A 21338-nucleotide genomic window follows, 5' to 3' on the forward strand; every position below is an offset into this window, starting at 1 on the left:
CTCCTTTCAATTCTCATCTTCCCTACCCCTCCCCCAGCTTTATTGAGATACAGTTGACATGTAACATTGTGTAAGTTTAAGGTGTATAATGGGTTGATTTGATACACATGTATTGCCATATGATTACTACCTTTGGGGTAGCTAACACTTCCATCACCTCACATACCTTTTCCTTTTTGTGGTGAGAGCATTTAAGATCTACTCACTTAGCAACTTTCAAGTATATAATACTTGTTAACTATAGTCAATCATAATGCTGTGCATTAGATCCCTAAATCTAAATCCTTCTTTCCTTTGTTTCTCGTCACCCCCCTCCCCAGAACTATACTTCTAACTGTAGCTAGAACAGCACTATTTTCCAAATATTTTTAATAGGTGTTATAGAAACAAAGTTCTGGGTTCATGTAAGTGAGGACACCTTGAGTTAATACACCTTTTCTTTTTCCTTTGGCACATTCTAGTTTGTCATAGATGATTGTTTTTAATTTTAGAAATAACTGGAATACAGCTCAGTTTACCAAAAAAAAAAGCATCAATATTTGAGCCAAGAAATTTCATGGAAAGAGTTATACTAAAGCAGCATGCAATTTGTAATCTCACATTTTAAAAAATATACTTTTTTTTTTTGCCTCTTTCTACTCATCCATCCAGCCCAACCCCATTGTTTCCACTGAAGCTTCCCCAAATATTTGAGAAGTTTTCCCTTCTTTGGATTTATAACTTAAATTTTTTTTTAGATTATGATAAAAGTTCACATAACATAAAATTTACTGTCTTAACCATTTTTAAGTGTACAGTTTAGTGGTATTAAGTACATATTGTTGTGCATCAGTCACGACCATCCATCTCCAGAACTCTTCATCTTGCAAAATTGCAATTCTGTGCATTAAACGATAACTCCCTGTTCCATTCCTCCTCCTCCCCGCTGCTGGCAGCCACCATTCTACTTAATTTTCTCTATGATTTTCACTACTTTAAGTGCCTCATAAAAATAGTATCGTATAATATTTGTCCTTTTGCTTCCAGCATATTTCACTTAGCATAATGTCCTCAAAGTTCATTTGTGTTGTAGCATATGTCAGGATTTCCTTTTTAAGGCTGAATATTCCTTTGTATGTAACTGCATTTTGCTTCACTATTCATCTGTCATGGACACTTGGGTTGCTTCCATGTTTTAGCTATTGTGAATAATGCTGCCATAAATATGGGTGTACAGATACTACTCTTCAAGACCCTGCTTTCAGTTCTTTTGGGTATATACGCAGAAATGGAATTGCTGGAACATATGATAATTTCATTTTTAGTTTTTTGATGAACTGCCATATTGTTTTCCACAGTTACCTGTACTATTTTATTTTACATTTCCACCAACAGAGCCCAAGTGGTCTAATGAGAGGTCTAATTTCAGTACATCCTTGCCAACACTCCCTTTCTGTTTAGTTTTGTTTTTTGGATAGTAGCTATCCTGATGCCTGTGAAGGTGGTATCTCATCATTTTGATTTACATTTCTTAATGACGAGTGATTTTGAACATCTTTTTGTATGCTTGTTTATATGTTTTCTTTGGAGAGATGTCTTCGCCCATTTTTGAATCTGGTTGTTCTGTTGTTGTTGAGCTTTAGGAGTTCTCTGTATTCTGGATGTTAATCCCTTACCCAGATATATGATTTGCAAATATTTTCTCCCATTTTGTGGGTTACCTTTTTCTCTGTTGATAGTGGCTTGAGGCACAAAATTTTTTTAATGTTGATGAAATCCAGTTGTCTAATTTTTCTTTTGTTGCCTCTGCTTTTTGTGTCATAGCCAGGAACTCACTGCCAAATCCAGTGTCATGAAGTTTTTCCCTATGTTTTCTTCTAAGAGTTTAGTTTGGATTGTAACGTTTAAAAAGTGCTTAGCTATTTAATTTAAAACTTAAATATATAAACTCTTTTAATTATTTTTGGATATTTTGGTTAGCTTAACTAAATTTTTTCTTTTTTAAATAAAAGTAAAAATGCTAGCATTTTTCTCTCTTCCCCTAGTTTATTAATGTTGCATTTCGGGCTTCTCTTTGGAGCTAAGCCTTTTATTTTGAGATAATTGTAGATTCACATGCAGTTTTAAGAAATAATATAGTGAGATTTTTCCCCTTGAGGGAACATCTTGAAGAATTATAGTACAGTATCACAACCAGGATATTGAAATTGATAGTCAGGATACAAAATAGTTCCATCATCACAAGAATCCCTGTTGTTGCCCTTTTATTACTACAATAACATCTCCTTCCCATACTTCCCTCCCTCCCTTTTTGTCTTTTCAAAACTGTGTAAATGGAGTCATATAGTATATAACTTTTGGGATTGGCTAATTGCCTAATTCGCTGGAAATTCATCATAGTTGTTGCTTATAGTAATAGCTCATTGACTTTTATTGCTGAGTGATATTCCACAGTATGGATGTACTACCAGTTTGTTTAACTCTTTCATGTTGAAGGACATCTAGGTTGTTTCCAGTTTTGGGCTATGAACATTCATGTACGGGTTTTTCTGTGAAGATAAGCTCTCATTTTTCTGGGATAAATGTCTGAGTGTAATGCTGTGTTGTGTAGTTTAATTTTATAAGAAGCTGTCAGAGTGCTTTCCAGAGTGGCCGTACTAGTTTGCATTATTCTCGCCAGCAGTGTATGAGAGATCCAGTTTTTCCACATCCTTGCCAGTATTTGATGGTGTTACTATTTCTTACTTTCTTACTACTTTTTATTTTAGCCGTTCTTTTTGGTACATAGTGGTATCTCATCATATTTTAATTTTCATTTCCCTGATGGTTAATGATGGTGAATATCCTTTATATGATTATTCACCATCTGTATATCTCTTCACTGCAATGTCTGTTCTTGTTTTTCGTCCACTTTCTAGTTATATATATATATGTATTTTACAGTTGCATTTTGAGAGTTCTTTATATATTCTAGATACTGATCCTTTCTTGATACGCGATTTGCAAATATTTTTTTAACAGGGTCTTTTGCAGAGCAAAAGTTTTTAGTTTCATGAGGTCCAATTTATCACTCTTTATGGTTGGTGCTTAATACTCTTTGCCTATCCCTGTATTCTGAAAATTTTCTGTGTGTTCTTCTGAAAGTTCTATCATTTTACATTTAAATCTGTAATCCATTTTGAGTCAGTTCTTGTATAAGGTGTGAGATTTAGGTCAAGGATATCTTTTTGGCCTCTGGGTATCCAGCTGCTCCAGCACCATTTCTTGAAAAGGCTGTATTCTTCCTCTATTGAATTGCTTTGCATCTTTGTTGAAAATCAGTTGGGAATATTTGTGTGTGTAGACATTTTTTTAACATAAGGAGAGGTTCAAAATAGAAAATAAAAATTACGTGCAGTTCCACCTCTGAGATAATTACTATTATATTTTGTTGTGTTTCTAGTTTTTTCTTAAGCCTGTGTATATATGCATAAGATTACTTTTTGTTTAAAAAAATTGTTCTTTGTCCTCTTTTTTTTTTTTTTTTTTTTTTTTTTTTTTTTTTTTTGCGGTACACGGGGCTTTCACTGTTGTGGCCTCTCCTGTTGTGGAACACAGGCTCCGGACGTGCAGGCTCAGTGGCCATGGCTCACGGACCCAGCCACTCCACGGCATGTGGGATCTTCCCGGACCGGGGCACGAACCCATGTCCCCTGCATCAGCAGGTGGACTCTCAACCACTGCGCCACCAGGGAAGCCCTGTCCTCTTTTTATTATGAGCAGTTATCCATTTCTGCATTAAAAGATAGCATTTTCATGGTTTTGTAATTTTATGTAGCTCTGCTGTAGTTTATTATTGATGGGATTTTATAGTGATTCCATCTGTTATTTTCATAGCATAGTACTTAACACATAATGAATAGATTCTCAGCATATACTTGACAAATTAATTTAGACCTACTCATCATACCTTAAAAAGACGAAACAAAGTTCTACTTTTAATCTACTATCTTCTGCCGTGCATTGGCGTATATACTAGTATTAGGCACTTTCTTCAGAGTAGAGTGTTTAGTTCTTTGAATTGTATACAAGGTGAAGAGGTTCCAGTGTATCAGTTTATGGAGTATAGTTTTTTCCTACACTACAGTGTCTCACCTATATAGTCTGCTTACCATGTAGGAGCAAGGATTTGAGGTAGATTTTTGGAGGATAATATAGAATCTAGATTCTTTTCTCTTCTAGCTTAGAAGTTAGATATAACAACGGCATTTAAGCACCTACCTTGTGCTAAGAACTGTTCTAGGCTCAAGTGAGGGCAAAGAATAAATATTTGAGGTCCTACTTTCCTAGTCTATAAGTAGCCCTACCTTTATTCTGATAAACGAATAAGCTGAGACACATAGGCATTCTTTTGCCAGGATCTATTGTGCCATTCAGCCTCTATACTTATGCAGTTAGTTTTCTGTGTAACTTTCTAGCACTTTGGGGGTCTATTTGGAGATATTTTCAAATGATAATTCAAGGGCAGCCTTAACAGTTTTTCTTTTATTTTTTTCACCATATGATAGAGTTATTTATTAAGATCCCTGTGTGTTCAGTTTGATTTTTTTTTTTAACTATTTCTTCTTAAAAATAAGATTCGAGGTGACTTTTAATAGGATGTGAATACTAGTTAATAGAAATACAAAATCAGATCCAAGGAAAGGAGTGAGGAAATGTATAACGTTAAAGTAATTTAGCTATGATAGAACATCAGATTTAGCTAAGCTTCCTGGGAGCCAAGGTTCTCATTACCCTGAATAAAGAAATACATATCAAGTTCTCCAAAGGATTCAAAGATTTTCCTTGCATTAATTTCTAAATGATTTCTAAAATGTAAATTCCCTTATATAAGAGCTGTTGAGTGATGAATGGACAGTATTGTTGACAATAATTTAACAACACATATTCCATGGCTCTCAGGCTCTTTTTTAATATATATGTATTTTAATAAAAATAGGATGATATAATATTCAAAAAACTCAGCAAAGATGGATCATACATGAGGGTAGGCTAATGTGTTTCGAAATATTATATATATTCATATATATCACACATATATGTATACACACACGCACACACACACACATATATATATATATATATTTTTTTTTTTTGGTACTCTTACTTGATCTAAGGGTAAAATAGACATGGATGGAGATAGTATTTTTTATTCTCCTCTAACCATCACTGTTCTAATTTGGAGTTTATCTAGCCGAGTAGCAGGCAGTTTCAGGATTTTGCTTTCTAATGAAAGAACGGCATATCAGAATTCTATTTTGCTTATTGATGCTCTGGAAATCAGTTGAGAGAATGGTATGTTTATTGTCAGATTAAGAAAGTGATAAGTATTTATGTCTGACTAGCCAAGCATTCCTTCTCTGCAGGGGTACTTGCTATTATAAAGCTTGTAGTTTCCTCAGGAGGCAGGTTTAGAGCTGTTAATAGGCACCTAATGCAAATGCTTTACTGAGACCACTAAAATACCAAAGAATATGGTACAGATGATTCTGGCTTAACAGATTTTCAGGATTTCCAAGTGTATAACCAATCACATGTCTGCTATAAAAAAAATCCTCATAGTCCCAGGAAATGTCAAATTTTGGGCAGCATGGTGTCCCCAGTTTGCTTGATTGAGTTAGCTTAAAAAAATTTTTTTTTCAGATAGTTAAAAGAGGTGACTTTGAGGTATTATTTAAAACTAAGTGGTTGCATGTTGAAATATGAGTACCACTGACAGAGATGGTAAGTCTTCCAGTTCATATGCATCCATTCTTTTTTCATAATAAGTAAAATATCAGGACTAGTTCTTTTTTTAAAATATACTTTTTTTTTTTTTTTTCCAGAGCAGTTTTAGGTTCACAGCCAAATTGAGCCTAAGGTACAGAGATTTCCTATATACAACCTTGTTCCCACATATGCATAGCCTCTCCTATTATCATCATCCCCCACTAGAGTGGTACGTTTGTTGCAGTTAGTGAACCTACATTGACACATAACTATCACCCACAGTCCATAGTTTACATTTAGGTTCACTCTTGGTGTTGCACATTCTATGGATTTGGACAAATGTATAATGGCATGTATTCATCATTATAGTATCTTACAGAGTAGATTCACTGCCCTAAAAATCCTCCGTGTTCTGCCTGTTCATCCTCCTTCCACGCCCAACCCCTGGAAACCTCTGATCTATTCACTGTCTCCATAGTTTTCCCTTTTCTGGAATATCATGTGGTTGGAATCACATATGTGTGTATGTTTTTTTCAGGCTGCTTCTTCTTTGCAGTATGCCTCTAAGGTTCCTCCATGGCTTGATAGCACATTTCTTCTTAATCTCTGAATATGTACCACAGTTTATTTATCCATTCACCTACTGAAGGACATCTTGATTGCTTTCAAGTAGTGGCAGTTATGAATAAAGCTGCTATAAGCATACCCCTGCAGGGTTTTTTTGTGGTCATAAGTTTCCAATTCCTTTGGATAAATACCAAAGAGCATGATTGCTGGATTGTATGGTAAGAGTACGTTAAGTTTTGTAAGAAACTGCCAAGCTGTCTTCCAAAATGGCTGTACCATTTTGCATTTCCACCAGCATTGAGTGAGAGTTTCACATCCTCACCAGCCTTTGGTGTTGTCAGTGTTCCAGATTTTGGCCATTCTAATAGGTTTACAGTGATATCTTGTTGTTTTAATTTGCATTTCCCTGATGACTTATGATGTGGAGCATCTTTTCATGTGCTTATTTGCCATCTGTATATCTTCTTTGGTGATGTGAGAGTGTTAGGATCTTTGCAATTTTTTAATTGGGTTGTTTGTTTTCTTGTTGGGTTTTCAGAGTTCTTTGTGTATTTTGGATAACAGTCCTTTATCGGATGTATCTTTTGCAAACACAGTGCTCCCACATATGGGGGAGGGGGCGGGATTGGTTCGAGGACCCTCCCTTGTCCCAGGATACCAAAACCTGATGATGCTCAAGTCCCTTATGTAAAATGGCATAGTATTTGCATGTAACCAAGGCATATCTTGCCTATATATTTTTTATTTTTTAAAATTTATTTAAAATTTTTGGCTGCGTTGGGTCTTCATTGCTGTGCGTAGGCTTCTCTCTAGTTGCAGCGAGCAGGGGCTACTCTTGGTTGCGGTGCACGGGCTTCTCACTGCGGTGACTTGTCTTGTTGCAGAGCATGGGCACTAGGCATGCGGTCTTCAGTAGTTGCGGCATGCAGGCTCTAGAGCGCAGGCTCAGTAGTTGGTGGCGCACGGGCTTAGTTGCTCCATGGCATGTGGAATCTTCCCAGACCAGGGCTCGAACCCGTGTCCCCTGCATTGGCAGGTGGATTCTCAACCACTGCACCACCAGGGAAGCCTTCCCCATGTACTTTAAATCACCTTGGGTTACTTATAATACCTAATACAATGTAAATGCTTTGTAAATAGTTGTAAGTACGATGAAAATACTATGTAAATTGTTTCCACCTTGTGGCAAATTCAAGTTTTGCTTTTTGAAACTTTCTGGGATTTTTTTCAAATATTTTTGATACAAGGTTGGTTGAATCTTAGGATGCAGAACCTGCAAATATGGAGGGCCGGTTATATTTTGTGCCAGTCTGTTGCCTGTCATTCTCTTTACATTGCAGAACAGGTTTATAGTTTTAACAAAGTCTAGTTTATTATCAATTATTTCTTTCATGGATTGTGCCTTGGGTGTTGTATCTAAAAAATCATCACCATACCCAAGGTCATCTAGGTTTTCTTCTATGTTGTCTTCTAGGAGTTTTATAGTTTCATGGTTTACATTTAGGCCTGTGATCAATTTTGAGTTAATTTTTGTGACAGGTATAAGTTCAGTGTCTAGGTTCATTCCTTTGAGTGTGATTGGTTGTTCTGGCACCATCTGTTGAAAAGACTGTGTTTAGTGCCGTTGTATTGCCTTAAGGGCTATATTTTTTAAAATTGCATTGACTGTAATATTTTTTGGATTTGCGGTCACCTTTTCTCAGAGAAAGGAAGGGTCATTGTGAACTGGGAAGTTATTCTAATGGTGTCTGTGTCATTTTTCCCTGTCATCCATTTTGGGATAGATAGAATATCTCTGTTGAAATTTTATAATTGTTTCCACCCATACGCCATGGGGTTTTATTGCGAGAGACTTCCAGATTCATACATATGCCTATAAATGTTTTCTCAACAGGAATATTGAAAGTGTAATTATTATCATGTTGGTTCTTGATGTTTTTGGACCTAAGGTGTCCTTTCATTCATTGAGAATCATTGATGATATGGAACACTATTATACTTGGAGCTTTAAGACTTGCCTCTTGTTTGTCCTGTGATCTTTGTTTATATTTAAATGTGTATATAATAGCTAATTTAGAGAGATGTCAGAGTTCAGTATGTGAATGAATTTGGCACAAAGCACCTGGCAGTTCTTAGCTGTTCTCACATTTTCCCACTTCCTTTTCTACAGAGAATTTTAAAGAAATTTGTTACTTAAAAAAAATACTTTCAAAAGTAATGTTTGACAAATTAAGGCTAATTCCATACATTGTCTATTAGATAAGCACAAGAGGATTTAGGTATAGGTGGGACATTTAGAAATAGAAGCAGCTTAAAATTTGGGTTTGCTTCTCTTCTCTACATATATGATGCTATTTTACTTAAAAAATAAATGTCTTCAGCCCTAAGGGATTTTTAGAATGAGTTAATAAAATTATAAATATACCTAAAATATTAATCTGAATCCTGGTAAAAGTGAAACTTTTTATACATAAGACTTTGATCAAGTGGTGGTATTTTTAAGCTTTTACTTATAAGTGTTAATTAAGCTTTTAAAATCCTGTAACAAGGTGTTAAGATTGATCTGGTTTCCTTTGGAAGGTTTGTGGTGTTTATAATCATAATTAGGCTAAGTTAACCTCAAAACAAACACAGTAGCTGTACAGAAAAATGATTTCAAACCTGCCTCGTGTGTGTGTGTGTGTGTGTGTGTGTGTGTGTGTGTGTGTGTGTGTGTGTGTGTGTGTGTATGCGTGCTCACATTTGCTGGTTTCTATCTTTTTCTGCTCTTTGCTCGTGGTTCCTTCTCTATAGCTCCTTTTCTCTTGAACTTAGGAAATACTATAAGGAAATTTACCTTAAGAAATTAGGGCCTTGTCTTCACCAGGTGGATTTGCATTTTAATAGAGGTTGTTTGGAGAGTGTCCAAAATAAATAATGGTGGAATTTCAAGCACTAGGGCCCTTGTGTCCAGGATTTGCAAATCAGGTCATGCTCTTCAACAGGTTTGGCTCAGTTTCTAGGGCACTGTACATGCTGCATAAAAACATTTTATTGATAGACAGCTTCATTTAAAATGCCACTTAAAGAACAAAGAAGTAATTAGCATATTGAAGTGTTAGGTGGAAAGGAGGAGTCTGTGGTAAGGTAAAGGGCCTCACCTGAGCAAAGGATTTGGCTCAGTAAAGTTGTAAAACTTTAGTTGGGATTAGATTATGGGATTGGGTATAAGTAACTTATTTTAAGGTTTTAAAGGGAGAAGGAAGGTGGTAAAATAAATTGAAATGAAAAGTCAGGTGCTAATTGAATGGGATTAGGAAATCAGTTTGGAATCTTTTGTATTAATACATCATAGTGGCATTAACCAATGTCCTGATATTTTTTCTTTTTTTAAGCTATTTTTCCATCGAGCTCTAATTCACATACAATAAATAAAGTTCACCTGTTTAAAGTGTACAATCCAGTAATTTTTAGTACATTTACAGGGCCCTGCAACCATCATCATCATCTGAGTCCAAAAAATCTCATCATTTCCCCAGACTCCATACCCATGAGCAGTCACTCCTGTTTCCCACTGCCCCATGACCCTGAACCACTAATTTTTCTGTTTCTATAAATTTGCCTGTTTGAGACATTTCATAAAAATGGAATCGTACAGTATATGGCCTTTCGTGTCTGGCTTCTTTACCATAGCATAAAGTTTCCAAGGTTCATCCATGTTATATCCTTTATCAGTAGTTCATCTCTTTATATAGCTGAATAATACGCATTTCATTGTATGGATATAAAACATCTTGTTTCTCCATTCATTAGTTGATAGATATTAGATTGTTTCTACTTTTTGGCCACTATGGATAATGCTGCTATGAACATTAGTTACAAGTTTTTCTGAAAGCAGGTGTTTTCAGTCCTCTTGGTTTTATACCTAGGAGTGGAAATGATGGGTCATATGGTAACTATGTTTAACTTTTTGGAGGAACTGCCAAATTGTTTTTCAAAAGTGACTACAACAATTTACATTTACATCAGCAATGTATGAGGGTTTCAATTTCTCCACATCTGTCTTGATACCTACCTTTTTTATTGTAGCCATCCCTAGTTGGTGTAAAGTTTTATCTCTTTGTGGTTTTCATTTATATTTCCCTAATGACTAATGATGTTGATCATCTTTTTATGTGCTTATTGGCCATTGGTATTTCTTTGGAGAAATGCCTCTTCAAATCCTTTGCCCATTGTTAAGTTTTGTTATTTGTCTTTTTAGTGAAAGTGAGCCCCAGTGATTTCTCTGCTGTGGGAGGCCATCTATACCAGAAAGCAAGCATGGGCTGGTGGTTTGGGAAAGTTAATGTCCATAGAAGCAGTCCTTAACTAGTGGGAGACAGGAGCAGATGGATAACAGCTTGCCTCTCATCCTATAGGCAGACAGTTCTGAGACCTCCTGTGCGCCTGTCTCAGGGAGTTTAAGTAGAATGAACCCCAGTTGTCTTTAGGGATGACTTTGATAATATACCATTTCTTATATTGGCTTTTCCTCCGTATCTCATTCTCTCACTGCTCCCTCAGGTCATTTCTTAGACAGACTATCTGCATTCAAGTCTTTACCTCAGCCTTTGTTTTTGAGAGAACCCAAACTAAGACAGGTGTCAGTAGAGTACTTAGTATTGAAAGAGTTGATAATATTTCAAGATTTGAAACTGGATGATCACCAAAGGTATGAGTATAGATAGAGAAGAGGGCCAACATCTGTATTCTCAGTCACTATAATGTGTTAAGAGGTTGACATAAAGTGGAGCAATTAGCAAAGGAGACTGAGGTCTGGCCAGTGGTGTAGGAACAAAATCAGGAGGATGTGGTGTCTTGGAAGCTAAGTGAAGAAAATGGGTAAAGTAGTGGGGAGTAATGCTACTACTAAGTCAAGCGAGAGATGAACTTAGAATTGTCTGTTGGATTGGGCAATAGGTAGGCCATTAATAATCTAGGAAGAACAGTTTCCATTGAAGTGATTGGGACAAAAGTGTGATTGGAGTGGGTTTGAGAACTGTTGATGAAAGAATTGAAGTCAGTGCATATAGACAACTTGTTTGGAATTTTGCTGTAAAAGGGAGCAGAGAAATGGGTTAGTAACTGGAGAGATATCCTCAGGAGAGGTCCTTTTTAAGGGAGGAAAAATAACACCTACTCCGTGTCTTGTATTTCTGCATATGATCAAAATCAGTTGTTCCTTAGAATATCTTAGAGAACTAGGGCTCTACTTGGTTTATTTGAGCATCTTGTTCTGTACCCATCAAGGCTTCCCAAATCATCTGTGATGAGTTCATGGAGGAAAAGAAGTTGTTATAAGTCATTAGCAGAAACTAAGAAGATTGGGATTTACTCTGGCATAGAGATGAATACTAGGAAGTAAAGAGAAATAAGGGAATACACACGAAGAAATTAGTCCTACTGCTGGATTGTGTTATGGGAATAGTTTAGAATCCGGGCAAGACTGTATGAGAAAGTATTTTTAAGTTTGAAATAATGCCAAGATTTAATTTCCTACCATGTTAAGCACAACATCATTGTGAATATATGTTTGTGATGCATATTGCCAACAAACGTCTCTTTGCACAGCTTTATTGACCTATTGTTGAAAATAACAGAAATAACTCTGTGTTAGAAGAAGTTGAAATTTACTCACAGACCTTCAGTATTCCTTTTTGGCACAGTTTCACCTTCTCTGAGTTTGGTTATGAGCCATACTGAGCTGCTTTCTTTCCTCATTCTCCCTCTGCTTCCTCCCTCTGATTATAGAATGATCTAATGTTAGGTTTTCAGAGTTAAATAAACCAATTCTAGCTGGGATGTTTGCATTTGTAGTCTTATTTCTAATTGTGGAATGAAAGATTTTTCTGTAAAAATAATTAGGCCCTCTTTTTGTCCCATAAATTGTCATTCCTTCTAAACGGAGATGGAGGAGAATTCTGAAGATTTGTCTTCTACCTTGACCAAGTTTGTTTCACAAAGGGGTGAGTCAGACTGGATATCTTCCATGGGAGTATCTTTTCTATATACAGAACTGTTTTATCTACACTGGCAATCTCCTAGTATTTCTTTTTGTTTGTTTGTTTGTTTTTTTCCCCAGAAATTTTATTGCACTTTCTCCTAGTATTTCTGCTTCTAGTTAGCATATAGGAGGGCACAAAATTTTTTTGGTCCCCTGGTAAGAATAAGAAAAACCTGTAAAGAATAAAAATCACACTTAAAAAAAAAGAATAGAGCTAGCAAAAAATCAGTGGAATCAGGGAAGCCTTAGTGAACTGACTTCCGTAGATACATGAACCTCTCATAGGTGAGTCAAGAGTGTGGCAGTTTCGCAGCCAGATTTCAGTATAGGATGAAGCAGGACTTACCATAAATGGAAAGACTGAAGGGATGAATATAAATCATCCAGTCCTCAAGTGACAGTGTGGGCTTTTGCGAAGGGATTGGAATCTGACAGAGCCCCAAAGGCAAAATTAAATCATTAAACCTGATAATTTTATCCACCTTGAATTTTGCCGTAAAGAGGAGTAGAAGCTTAGTTGAAAAATACCTATAGAAATGTATAGTTCTGCAAATTCTAATGTTTCTTAAATTATGGGACACTGCTGGGGTTGAATCTAAAGGTAAACTGAACCAAAAATATCTGGAATTGCAGCCCAAATTCTTCCTATCTCAGATTTTGACAAGATCAAAAAGATATGGCTGTGGTTGAAGATGGGAAGTTGGGGGTTGAATTGATCACAGAAGAATTTACTGTAATTAAAGCTGCAGCCAGTCCCAGCTCAAATTGGTTCTAATAGGAAACTGAATTATCAGTCACTCATCCTAACTGAGAGAAGAGCATAGACTCTCTGGGTAATAAGTGAAACTTAACAATATTACATTCAGTTCTCAACTGTTATTTTATAAAAAGCATCTAGAATACTGTGAAAAATTATGAAATATACAAAGAAAAAGGAAAATATGATTGTATAATTAAGAGAAAACAGTTAAGAAAACCAGACTTATTAGATGACCCAGAGTTAGAAGTCAATGAGTTAGGAGACAATGATTTTAAAACAATTTACAGGATAACATGTGAGGGGTTGAGTATTTCAGGAGAGTATTGGGAACTTTGTACCAACACCAGATGTTTTCTAGAACTGAAAAATGCAGTATCTTTTAAAAAAACTATTCAAATGGGCTTGATAGTAGTAAGAAATAGACTAAGAAATGGTGAATGTGTGAATAAATATGAAAGTCTTTTCTGGTTTTTAAATTTATATAAATGACAGTTGAATAGTGTAAAACAAAAAGAAATTGTGGGATTTATAATATGTAGAAGTAAAGTTTATGACAATAGCATGAAATATGAGCGAGAGTAGACGTAAATAAATTATGCTCTTACATTTGTTACATCATATATAAAATTACATAGTATAATTAGAATAGTATAATATTATTTGATGGTGGACTATGATGAATTAAGAATACATACTGTACATTCCTAGAGCAACCACAAAATATGTATAGCTTAAAGTCCGTAAAATGAGATAATATAGGAAAAAATAACTATATTTGAAGGCAAGAAAAAAAGGAACAAAGAACAAATAAATAAATAGTAATGTAATAAACTTAAATTAAATCACACCAGTAATTATATTAAATATATATGGTCTACGCCTACCATCAAAACATAGAAATTGTCAGATTGGATAAAATAGTAAGACCCAACTATATGCTTCATATAAATAGGCAATTTAAAGACAAATTTGGTTAAAAGTAATAGTTGGAAAAATATACATTAACTCTTACCAAAAGAAAGTTCCTATGGCTATAGTGATATCAGGCAAACTATACTTCAAGACAAGGATTATTAGCAGAGAGAAAGGACATTTTATATGATAAAAGGATCCATTCCTCAAGAAGGTACAAGAACCCTAAATGTGTATTTATTGATACTTTATAAGAGATTCAAAATACATGAAATAAAAATTGACAGAAATAAAACATATTTACACTTACGGTTAGAGATTGCAGTACTTTTCAGTAATTAGTAGAAAAAGAATCCCATAAATTAGTAAGGGTACAGAAGATTTGAACACCACTCTCAATCAGTTTAACGTGACATTTTTTGAACACTAAACCCAAGAGATGCAGAATGTGACATTTAAATACATGAAACACTCACCTCAGTAGATCTCATGTGGGGCTGTCAAAACTTCAACATATTGTGAAGACTTGAAATCATAATATTATTTTTTCTGATTACAGTGGAATTAAATTAGAAATCAGTAACAAAATGAGGTTTAGTAGAGCCCTGAATTCTTTTTTTTTTGGCTGTACCACGCAGCTTGTGGGATCTTAGTTCTTCAACCAGGGATTGAACCCGGGGCCCTCGGCAGTCGGAGCTCCAAGTCCTAACAACTGGACTACCAGGGAATTCCCAATCCCTGAATGTTTTGAAATTAAGGTGATTCTGAATAACTCATGGGTAAAATAATAAATCAAATGGGAAATTAGCATTTTAAACAAATTCAGCAAAAAGACAACATACCAAATTTTATGAAGTGCATCTCAGAATTTATAGCTTTAAATCTTGAAGAATAAAGTATTAGAATCAATTACTTAATAAGCTTTACCCTAAGAGTCAGAAAAAGACAAATTCAAAATAAATAAAAGGCCGAAAAAATAGAGAAAAGTGAAATCAGGGAAATGGAAAATGTCCCATAAGTAAATGAACAAATTATGAAGTTTTCTCTTTGAAAAAATCAATACAGTTGGTAAACTTAAGCTTAAAACTACAGCAATTTATATAGCTCTTGAATTTGTGAATCAGCAAGTGGTCTTTTATCCTATAAAGAATTACAGCATCATGTCCTCAGGGCTGCATTCAAGGAAGGTAAAAGCAGAAGTTGTAAATCTTCTTGAGGCATAGGCACTGTTACTTGCCTAACTTCTGCCACATTGAGTTGGTATAAGTCACAGTTCAGCCCAAATTCAAAGAGTGGGGAAATAGACTCTGCATCTCTTGATCTCAGGTGGTATAAAACATTGTGGCCATGTTTCTTAATTTACGCTGGTTAAATCAGAAACAGTAAAGAGTCTGAGGTTTTACCCTACTTACAATCTAAAATGTTAACTTGCCAGAAAACACAAGACTTCTAGACCAGAAACAAAGGGTTTATTACTCCCTGAAAATCAGCAACCAGGGCAATATTTTGTGTCAGTTACCTGAGCCAAAATCTTCATAGGGCTTCACAGTGAGGGTCAGATGGTACCTGCACAGATAGTAGTGTGCATTACAGAAGGGGAACCCCAAATTAGAAAACTCTGATCTTTCATAGGACCACTTATGACCTGTCTGTCCTCTCCTCAGGAGAGTGGAAGATAGAAACCTTATTTTTACTCTGGAATTTAAACAAATTGTCTCTGGAGAGAGGACATTGAACTGTCTCAGTGTTGCTAAGTGTTATTATCTGGAATGTATCCTTGTATAAACATCTTAAATTGGCTGTAAATGACATTGCTCAGTGGACCCAGACCATGCAGAAATGTGAGATGTTCATGGAGAATTGTTTTCTAATATAGTATATCCTCTTGTACAATAATTTGCAATCCTCCCATATACAAAATTTTGTCATTCTTTTCTACAAAAGTCTTTACCCACTAGAGTGTCATGTAAGGCTTGAGTCCAGTATCTTATCATCTAACTGAGTTCCAAGTACAGATGAGGCTCTGCTATGCCATTTTGTAATTAGAGAAATGCAAAACACAAATACAGCGAGCTACTTGTCTGCACCTACTACATAGGTTAATGTTAAGAAAGACTGAGAATATCGAGTGTTGGTGAGGAATTGATTGGAACTCTGGGAGTGTTAAAACCACTTTGTAAAATGACTTGTTTGTTTATTCCTTTTTTTTAAAAAAATAAAATTAAACATGCTTATAGACTTTGATCTAGCAATTTGACTCCCATATTTACCCACAAGGACTGAAGCCTGCATTCTCCTAATACTTGTACACAAATGTCATAGCACTCTTATTTAGGATAGGTTGCCTTGGCCAGGGTGTTGACTGGAAATTAGCACATGGGAACTTTCTGGGGTGATAGAAAGATTTTATGTCTTGGTTGCTTTTGGTTATATGGATGTATGCATTTGCCAAACTTTACTCTAAAGGTCTTTTTTATTATGTTAAGTTATTTGTAAAAATATAAAGTGGAAGTTTCTGCAAATGTGGGAACTCCGTATAACTTTAGTATGTATGTCAACTATTTTATTCCACATTAAGATTTTTTTTTTGGCATATTTAGGCTAACCATGGTTTGATGTGAAAGTTTGATTAACAGTGCTGACATTGAAGAAGCTCTCAGCTTTCTGCTGAATTAGAATTAGGCTAGCAGGGGTCAGACAGCAACATTGACCTTGTAAGTGTGAAATTTAGCTATTTCACCAGCCTCCTTTCCTCATTTCTTGCTGTATATGTTGTAGGCATAGCACATTTTATACATTCAGTTATTTTTGTCCTTCACAATCAAATGCTCCTATACAGTATTTGTTTTTTTCATTACATAGCTTTTTTTACGTTTTTATTTTTGCTCTTTTGCACATAACTATTTTCATTGTTTACTATTCATGTACTTACCGGTAATGGGTTAATAATGTCCATAAAATGCCTTAGAATTAAGCACAGGTTGTACCAAATACAGATTAACAAATACTGTGATAGCCATGATTAAACTAAAATGATCGTACACAACCACTAAATACCATCTAATGGCTATGGGCATGCCTGAGGAGCCTTTGTTGTGCATTTCAACTTCTGAATTCATTTAAAAAGATGGTTCCAACATAAGATTTCTCTTAAATCTAGCCAAGTATAACTTGTGATCTCTTCAGATCCATAGGGAAGTATAACATACTATATTTTAGAAAACCTTTATAGTGATTTCACTTTTCAGTTGGTACAGTAATCCCCCAAATGAGAGTTTATCAAAAAAGGATGGAAAGGGGAAAAGATGGTGGTTTGAGTATAGATGAAATAATATTGACTATGGATTGATTATTGTTGAAACTGTTAGAAAAAAGTATCACATCAGCATTTTGTGTATGATAAAGAATCTTGAGTTTTATATCTCATCTCCTAAATCAGAATCTCTAGGGAGAAGCTACGGTAATCTAGTAGTAATTTTAAAAATACCCTAAGTGAATATCGTTTAGCTAGTTGTACCATGGCACCCGAGGTTTCTTTGGTTTTGTTCTCCTCCCCATGAGCAGCTTTTTTTTTTGAAACTGATGGGAAACTTTGTTAGGATGGTCTATGAATGGTTTTCCAAATCTCTTTATAAAAATATATCTCTCTCTCTTGCTAGATTATTCGCATCTGCCTACAAATCCACTGCTGTGACTCTTGATTCACATTCTGCTCTCTCTACTGCTCTATTTTTCCAGTGTCTTTTTTAGCGAAACTACCTGAGTTGCCTGTATTTGCTATGTCAGATTATCCTCTTCCTATTTCTTGAATCCCCTCCAAACAGTGTTTTGTCTTACCACTGCCCAGTAAGATAATCAATGACCTTTACATTATTACACAGTGACAGTTAAAGTTCTTACTAAGATAGTTGATAACTTCCTCCTTGAAACATTTTTTTCCATTTAGCTTTTAGGATATCACACTTTGGGTGGGTGGTTGGGGGGTAGTTTCTCTTGACTCACTGACTGCTTCTCTTCAATGTTCTATTTCTGGTTCTATTTCTTCTTTATGACCTATTTTTATAATATCTCAGGGCTCAGTCATTGAATCTGTTTTCTTCCCTCCCTTCCTTCCTTCCCTTCTTCTTTTCTTTCTTTTTTGAACCTGTACTCTTCTGTCCACATTCATGCCCTTGATTCTTTCATCTAATTTCATTACTTTAAATATCATCTCTAAACAGATAACTTACAAATTTATATCCTCAGTTTGGATTTCTCCCCACATCTCTGAATACCCATATCCAACTGCCTATGTAGGATCGCAGTAGGAAAGCTTTCAGGTATTTCAAGCTAAAGTCTTGAAACACAAACTTCCTTCTCTCTTCTCTCTAACCTGCTCCTTCTGTAGCCTTATTCCATCTCAGTTCATTGGCAATGCCATTTTACCAGACAACTATGTATGTGGAAGTACCTTGAGTGACAGATTAAGTGGCCATCTTTGCTTGATATATGCAAAGGTATTTTTTGTGGCATGTACTATGGGTGGAATTTGTGGAGAAGGTTAAACAACTCAGCAGTCCTAAACAATTTAACATAGAGACATATAGCCCAATATATTTAAAGTGACCCTGTAAATTCTGAAACACACTTATTAATATCTTTAAAAAAAGATTATTTATGATGTATATACATTAATGCTGTTATTTTGGGTTTTGGGCTGTCTTATTTTGGAATGGTTACAGGTACAGAAAACCTAGCAATGGTTTAAGCAAATAGGGGTTTAGTTTTCTTATAAACCAAGAAATCCAGATATTTCTGTAGTTCAGCTACTCAACTGTGTTATTAGAGACCCCCAGCTTGTTTTGTCTTTCTACTCTGTCAGCCTTTTTGGTAGGTTTTTAATCCTCATGCTTGTTGACTCATGGTCATAGGATAGAAGTAGACATGTTCACATCTGTCCCTGGATAAGGAAAGCAAATGTTTTTCCAGGGCCAACCCCCATCGCACCCCCAAATTAGACTTCTAAGTATATGTCGTTGATGTTAACTGTGTCATCCATTACCTGTTCACCCTTCTTGGAAAGCTCAAAAGTGGGTTTTTAGCTGGGTCTATTACCACCCTGAATAAGGAAAATTCTGGAAAGGGGGAAAAGACTGGTAAGCAATTAACAGTGTCTGCTGCATAGAACCATCAAAAATTACTAAATTTAAATTGGTGATTAGAGTTTATTTGCTTGGGAAAACTTTATTATTTTTCAGTAAGGGCAAATAAATGGGGTTTTAATGGTAGATAGAGAGGTATTTATTATTTGATATAGATGAGGGCTCTCAATAGTTCACAAATGTGTGATGAACAGTAAATCCAGTGACTGGTTGAGAAGGTAGCCATGTATTTAGAAGTTAGCAAATTTGTGTGTGTCAGTTTATGGGGCTGAATTATTGAGAATTTTAATTTACATTTTGAGGTAAATAAGAAATTAGAAGAGATATTCCTTAAAGTCATAAAGATCTATTTTTATTGTTAATTTTGTTTCTTTTTATGGTTTCCATAGAATGTTGGCTCAATTAAGAAACATCAGGGAGATAAATTCAACCCAGTGGTAAGTAGTTTTAATTTCTTTTGTTAGAAAATGTTTGGGTTATTATGCCTTTTTTTTTGGTTGGCTTCTCTTCCTCCATTTGATTAGAATGTTTTTGTGTCTGCCGTTTTAAGTCTGATTTCTAAGTGGCTCTTATATCACAACACTAAAATTCTAATTAGCGGTCCCATGTTGATCACTTCCTGTTCCGATCAGGCCAGTCTTTCTCCCTTTGGTTTATTACTTCTTTGTAGTGTTGTGTAAGGGAGGATCTCTTTGGGTCTTGTTATTCATTCCCTTTCATATGGTGCTTTCCTCTTGTGACCTCAATAATTAAGGTCCCCCTCCTTTCTTATCAATCAGAAGTTTTTAGTCTAAATTGGAATCTATTTTTGTATTGGTTCAGGCCCACTGAATTCTGAGGTCTAAGTTGCTCTTTCCACTGTCTCTGTCCACAGGAAGTTTTGTTTTCTTTTGTTTTTTGGGGGGGAAGTTTTCTTTTGTTTTTGTTTTTTTGAGGAAGTTTTCACTTGAGATGTAAACTCTTTGCAGTTTCCTAGAGCTGAGTGTCTAATCTTTTTCTGAATTCATGGTCTCTTCTGAGAAGTTCTGCAGTATGATTACCACTACAGAAAAGTCTTGGAAGTCTTTTTACCTTTATTAACAATTCTGCCTTGTAACTTGCCTCCTACCTCAAGTGCCCTGCACAGATGACTTAAATATAGTAAAATAAATACACTTTTTTTTTTTTTGGCCACACTGTGCCGCATGCAAGATCTTAGTTCCCCGACCAGGGATTGAACCCGTGCCCCCTGCATTGGGAGTGCAGAGTCTTAACCACTGGACCACCAGGGAAGTCCCTACACTCTTAAACCATGTACATTTGGTAATAACATTTCATGTCCCTTATTCTCAGCTGGGAGTTATACTTCCAAATCTATTGTGATTTCTGGAAAATGGATTTTTTAGGCCATATCTTACAAGTTATTGCATACTATCATATAAATATAAGCATACAGTAGTTATAATATGAACCAGAATAATAGTTTGAAATATTGTATTAGTGCTGCCTCCTAGAACTTTCTGCAGTGATAGAAATGTTCTGTATCTTCTGTTATTTAGTATGGTATCCATTAGCCACCTGTGGCTATTGAGCATTTAAAATATGGTCAGTGTGACTGAAACCAGATTTAAAATTTTGTCTGATTTAACTTGAATTTTCAGGTTAGTGGCTACCAGATTGGACAGAGCAGATAGAGTTTTTTTCCCGTTTTTCTTAAGTGTCCCCCTAACTCATTATCAGTTGAAGTCTTAGAATCTCTTGAAAAAGAAAGTGTATATTCATTTTTAGAATATTTTTTTATTATCTCATTAAACACAAGTATAAGCTAAATTCCCCTTTAGGGATTAAATTCTTATTATTAGATCAATAAGACTGCTTATTCTTATCAGTAAAATACACCTTCATATAAACATAGATTAAGCATATTCAGTAAACTTTATTGACAAAGTAATTTTTTGTTTTTCTTGAGGTAATAATTGACGTATAACATTGTATTAGTTTCAAGTAATACAACGTAGCGATTCAGTATTTGTATATGTTGCAAAATGATCCTCACAATATGTCTAGTTAACATCCGTCACCATACATAGTAACAATTTTTTTTCTTGTGATGAGAGCTTTGGATCTACTCTCTTAGCAACTTTCAAATATACAGTACAGTATTATTAAGTATAGTCACCTTGCTGTACATTACATCCCCATGAGACAAAAATTTTAGATAGAATCATTT

General features: G+C 35.2%; 1 protein-coding gene across 15 annotated transcripts in view; it reads left to right on the forward strand.

The window, feature by feature from the left end:
- Nucleotides 1-21338, forward strand: part of ERBIN (erbb2 interacting protein) — a 107399-nt gene that overhangs the window by 14768 nt on the left and 71293 nt on the right. For 13 of the 15 annotated variants that reach the window (XM_019929943.3, XM_019929946.3, XM_019929948.3 and 10 more), the window contains exon 2: nt 19519-19566. The exons of 1 other annotated variant lie outside the window; for it this stretch is intronic. The gene's annotated coding sequence lies outside the window, so the exon portion shown is untranslated. Of the gene's footprint in view, nt 1-12220; nt 12279-19518; nt 19567-21338 lie in introns of all 15 variants that reach the window. One more of the 15 variants, XM_019929944.3, reaches the window with a different exon arrangement.

Source organism: Tursiops truncatus, chromosome 3, assembly GCF_011762595.2.
Source record: "Tursiops truncatus isolate mTurTru1 chromosome 3, mTurTru1.mat.Y, whole genome shotgun sequence".
NCBI lineage: Eukaryota > Metazoa > Chordata > Mammalia > Artiodactyla > Delphinidae > Tursiops > Tursiops truncatus.